Below are 6,087 nucleotides of genomic sequence, written 5' to 3'. Positions count from 1 at the left end.
ATACCTATATATATTTGATTTTTATAAAAGATTATTAAGTCTCTAACTTTAATTAATAATATAATAAAATTTTCACATTCATTCCTCAAGCCCTGAATACACCGAATAAGAATTGTGGGCATTATCGGAAATAAGGATGTCGGAAATAAGGAGCATAGACCAAAATTGTGAAATACAGTTTCATTAAAAGTCACGTAAAATGTTTCAAAATGTCATTACAATCTTGAACTACTGTTACGAATCTGTTGCTACTTGATCAATGTTTATATTCATTCACATCCTGCAAAAGAAACTTACTTTGTTAAAGAAAACCAATTATATTACAAATCTATATTTACAAAATTTGCCCTATAAAGTGAAATGCAGTAAAGACCCTCCTTAAAAATGCCTCTCCTTTCAATGGCCAGTTTTCAACCCCTTTGAGTGTCGTAAGCTAACCCAACCTTTTCTGGGAATGTATTTGCAAATGGCCACATCAGTTACTGTTAATTCTATAATAACAAAAAGTTAATGTTATTATTTTTTTATGATAACAATTAAAATTTATTCCGTTGCAATTACAGTTTTGAAACATTGTCTATTAAAGAAAAATTGGAAGCCATCACTGACATATTTCAGGTTCTAATAGAATGTGAGGATTAAATAAGCAGCCACAAATATAATTTTTAAAATTATCCTAAAAAACAATAAATAAACTATAATGTCACGTTAGAACATAAAATAAAATTTATAGTTTGGTAGCAACCATATATTGCTGTAAACTATTGCAAACAACGTGGTAAACGCCATCTGTATATTAATACCTTTAGTTTTAGTGGAGTTCAAGAATGTTCAACAAGGTCCATAAGGATATATCAACTTGTCGAACTCACTGAACGGCATGACCTAGAGGTTTAGTCCAACGCTTAGCATTCGGGAGGACACCGGTTTGAGTCCGTGTGCCTTGGTCCAAGTTTTTCTGTGGTTTTCTTGGTTCACTTAGGCAAATTCCGGGGCAGTAATATTCTACAGATAATCTTTCATTCTCTTCTAGCTTCATTTCGTCCACCTTATTTTTCTCACCCGAACCACCTATTCCCACGATTCCTGAAAGGAGACTGAAAAGGGCCTTCCGCCCTACCTTCCGGTGTAGTCCGGAGGGACTGCCCGCCCACCAGCATTAGTGGTTGGTGGGAATGAAACACCTAAAAAGCTAATCCTACGTGATAGGAACGTAATCAAATAAAACAAAAGGCTCCTATAGTGGTCACTTTTATGTCAGTACGTCATAGACAGTTCAACAAGTTGATATCATTATCAACGTTGTTGAACATTTTTGAATTCCACTAATTGGAATTGCCTTCGACGAGCAGACGAGACCAAAAGCCGAAATTACGATCCACGTCTATCTGTTCCGACAGAATATTGACCGCTATATGAACTTTTTGTTATATCACAGGATCATTTCTGTGGTTTATCTTCGAATACTTTCAATTTAAAAGTTAAGTCGTTGTAACTATGGCGATTCCATAAACTAGGATCGTTACTGTACTTGATTTTCAAATAGTTTCAACTCAAAAGTTGAGTCACTGTAACCATGGCGATGCGAAAAAGTAAAATCGTTTTTGTAGTTGATCTTCGAATACCTACTCTCAACTCAAAAATTGAGTCGTAGAACATCATACTTTACAGGGTTATTTCTGTAGTTGATCTTCAAATAATCTCAACTCAAAAGTTGAGTCATAGAAAATCATACTTTACAGGGCCATTTCTGTAGCTGTTTTTCGAATACTCTCAGCTCAAATGTTGAATTGTAGAAGATCATACTTCACAAGATCATTTCTGTAATTGACCTTCAAATAATCTCAACTCTAATGTTGAGTTGTAGAAGATCATACTTCACAGAGTCATTTCTGTAGTTGATCTTCGAATAATCTTAGCTCAAATGTTGAGTCGTAGAAGATCATACTTCAGAGGGTCATTTCTGCAGTTGATCTTCAAATACTCTCAGCTAAAATGTCGATTCGTAGAAGATCAAGTAAATTCTTTTGGTAGTACGTTGTGTCCAGAATGACTGTGGCGTTGCCTTCGTTAGCTTGGATTTCAGGGCTCTTAAAGCTTGCACTTCTTCTTTAGTGAAGTTGCTTTTGGGGGTTTTGCTTTTTGTAATGCTCTAGCAACTTCCGTACGTATTTCCATGGCTTTTTCTTCTGGTAGATTAAGAATGGTCGTTTCCAATTTTGCGATGATTTCCTCCATTGGTACTTTGTTTAGTGTTACTGCAAAATTATATCCTGTAGCCAAAACTTCTTCTTCGGAGGATTTTTGAGCTTACTTTGGAAGTTTCTAGTTACGGCGTCCCCTCATTTCTTTTTATTTTTCGCAAGTTGTCAAATTTTTTTTTGTTTTTATGTTGAAACTGGAAGCATTTCTGCATACTTGCGTGAGAAATTTTCACCATCTTATTCCAATCATATCTGTTACACGACATGACTAAAGAAATTTTCAAAGCAAGCAGAAAACTTCAACAACACTTAAGATTACCTAAGAATAAACAGGATCCGCTAGTAACACCAGGAGTGTACCGTGTCCAATGCTCGTGTGGGTCTGTCTATATTGGAAGTACTAAACGGTCAGTCGTCCCACGATTGAAAGAACAACGTGCCAACTGTCGTTCGGGACACACGAAAAAAAAATCTTCAATAGTCGAACACACGCTTAATAATGACAATCATCGTATAAGATTTGAAGACATCCAGGTGCTGTGCAGGAATTCGGCATACTATCAACGACTCTACAGGGAGACTATCGAAATCCAGAAACACAGAGACAACATCAATAAAACGTGGGTACCAGCAGTTACCGTGACGATTGTGATTTTTAGACCATTGCTTAGCATTCGGGAGAACGCCGGTTCGATTCCGGATCCAACTGTCTTGGTTCAAGTTTTTCTGTGGTTTCCTTTGATCACTTAGGTAAATGCTGGGACAGTAATATTCCACAGATAATCTTTCATTCTCTTCTATCTTCATTTCGTCCGTCTCATCTATTTCACTCAAAACCACCACCCACCCATTCTCACGATTTTTGAAAGGAGGCCGAAGAGAACCTTCCGCCCTACCTTCAGGCGTAGTTCGTAACGTTTTGTGAAGTTTTTCCCGAGAAGCGAGAAGGTAATGATGAGCTTTGTCTCTTAATCTTCTAAAATAGTTTTTCGTTGCTGTGATAATGGGGTGGTGTTAGTATACTCATGTACCATTGATAGAATAAATATAACTTATTGTTTCTGTTTTTAATCATTACAATTATAATAAACATTTAAACAAAAATTAATTACTTTATTAGTACTTTTTCTAGCCGAGACATAAAAAGGACCTCGTAAAGCGTATATCGCCGACACGACGCGACGCGACGTCCACGTCCGATTTAGCCATTGGTTACGGACTAATTTGTACTTTCAATTCTGTAAAAGTAAATTACCGATCTGACGGGACTTGAACCTTGACGAATTTCTTGTACAAATTAGAGTGGGTGGATCGGCTTGCGAGTTCTGATGATTTAGACAGCCGGACCATAAGTTGAACCATAATGGGTGGAGTGGGTTCTTAAAAAGAAACCAGACTAACACAAGTTTCTAAAAGAGGGCAGCAAATCTTACACTACTCAAAGTGGCAGGGATCACAAGGATCGGTATGGCACTCAGATGCATAATACTGCGGAAGTGAATAATAATAAAGAATAATGTGGAAGGTAACGGAAAACCACCACATTATGATCCAGAGTACAACGTACAACTCAACAAATTACATGATTGCGTCCTCTGGGGCAAAGCACTCCGGGTGTAAACTAGTCCCCCATTCGGATGTCGAAAGGACTACCTCGGAGAATGTCATCAAGTGCAATAGGAGAAGGTGCAATACTTCAGTAGGGGCGTAGAATGTTAGGGCAATGAGGCAAGTAGGGAAGCTAGAAAATTTGAAAGTCGAGATGAATAGATTCGAATTAGATACAGTAGGCATTAGTGAAGTCCGTCCGGCCAAAAACGGGAGACTTCTGGAGTGGAGCGACAGGATAGTTATAGTTAAATTAAACTCGAAAGCGGTAAAAACGGTAATAGTACAGATCTATATGCCTACATCATCTTACAATGATGAAGATATAGAAGCGATATAGTATTTCAATAGAACACGTGCTAAGTTTAATGACAGGACAGAAAACCTAACAGTTGTAGGAGACTTCAACGCAGTACTAAGTGAAGGTAAAAAAGGTGCAATAACAGGTTCTTTTGGATCAAACATTAGAAAAAGATAGTGTGGAGATAAGTGAGTTGGGTTATCTTACAACGAGAAAAGAAATATGAAGATTGGAAAAACTTTGGTGGTTGTTATAGAACAAACAGCTCAAACCCCAATGCCAAATCACGACACTTCAGTTCCTGAAGAAGATAACCTTGTTACCGAAAAGTGCTTCGGACAACTATAGTGTCGTGTTTTGGCGTTGGGGTTTGAGCTATTTTGTTTATTCAACGAGAAAAGAGTTCGATGTAGCATTAAAAAACTTAAAGAATAATAAGGCGCCAGGTATAGACTGGATACAGGCGAAAATTCTAAAACATGCAGCACAAGAAGTTAGAGATCGTATGTTTAAGATAGTCACATTTACGAGACGGGGAAAGTCCCGGAGAATTATAAACGGTGATAGTAACCATACCAGGTGCGATACATTTAGAACAATTAGCTTACCTTCCCATGCGTTCAAAATTTTAACTAAAATGTACGGAGAAGGGCGGAAGAACTCTCAGGGTAAGATCAATCTGGGTTTAAAAGAAACAGAGGAGCGCGCAAGGTCATTTTAGCTTTAAGAGTATCAATAGAGAAAACGATAGAAAAAGGAAATAATGCGTACATATGATTAGTAGATTTAGAAAAAGCTTTTGTTAATGTTAAATGGGACAAGATGTTAAATACATATACTTAAAAATGTAAGGATGAGTTAAAAAGATAGAATAGTGATACTTAGAGCATAAAGAGCAACAGCCAGTTATAGATCTGAAGCAGCAACGTAGAGTAGTAAATATTAGGAAAGGAGTTGGACCGCTACTGTTTAATCTATACATCGAAGGCGTAATCAATATCATTAAACACAGTACAACTGTAGGGGTAGATATAGAGGGACAAAAGATCAGTATGCTTAGATTTGCAGATGATGTAGCAGTAATATATCAAATAAGGAGAAGTTAGAGATAGCTTTAAATAAAGTGAAAACATATTGTATGAAAATTAATAAAAGTAAAATAAAAATACTGCTATACTAGGGAAGAAACAGTAGGGAAAGATTAGAAGCGTTCGAAATGTGGTGTTATATGCGGATCATAACGATACCGTGGATAGAAAAAAAAAATTTTCGATATTGTTTTTGGTTTTTCTTTTATAACTCTTTTTCTGTTGATTTTAGGGAAAAATGTCAAATGAGAAAGTTGTTTAAAATCATTTTTTTTCATAGGGGTAAAGGGGTCCGATTTTTCAAAGTGGTGCATTTTGAGACACTGAATTTTTGTAGGGTTAATTCAATGTATTAGTGAATTAATTTTACCTACTACTACAGATAACCAATGTTGCTGTTACTTCCTTATAGTTTAGTGGTAGAGTACTGGTGCGTAAAACCAGGGATCCAGGTTCGATTCTCGGCAAGGGAATGTGTGCAGCAAGGCAATGTTTTCTTCAGAAGTTTGAGTTTTTCATGAAATTATGTCTATTTTTTTAATTTTTCTAAAAATGTAGCTATTAGCTTGAACTATCCCAAAGAGCTTCCCATATGCTCTACAGACAAGCATTACACCGCAAGAACTGTAATGTAAGCACCAAGTTCCACACAAAGATTGTAACTTTTTTATTGTAATATAACCGTTGGGTCTTTATGTATTGTCAATAATGAAATTTATGATACATATTTCAATTTGTATATTTATTTATTGTATTAATTAAAATACATATTTATATACCAAATTGAATGTTACTTTTAAAGCAGGACAAGTATTACTGCTTCACTGGTTTCGATTATCTTTAACTTTCACAAACACAAAATGTAATTATAATTAAGATTACCTAA

At 36.0% G+C, this 6,087-nt stretch overlaps 1 non-coding gene across 1 annotated transcript; it reads left to right on the top strand.

The window, feature by feature from the left end:
• Positions 1-1,867: 1,867 nt before the first annotated feature.
• Positions 1,868-1,936, top strand: LOC112904146. The gene has a single exon (XR_003230915.1). It is a non-coding gene; the product is annotated as a small nucleolar RNA U3 (small nucleolar RNA).
• The last annotated feature ends 4,151 nt before the right edge of the window (positions 1,937-6,087 follow it).

Source organism: Agrilus planipennis, unplaced genomic scaffold, assembly GCF_000699045.2.
Source record: "Agrilus planipennis isolate EAB-ADULT unplaced genomic scaffold, Apla_2.0 scaffold85, whole genome shotgun sequence".
NCBI classification, from domain to species: domain Eukaryota; kingdom Metazoa; phylum Arthropoda; class Insecta; order Coleoptera; family Buprestidae; genus Agrilus; species Agrilus planipennis.
Note: the sequence above shows the minus strand (reverse complement) of the source record. Positions and strands in the feature narration are given on the sequence as shown.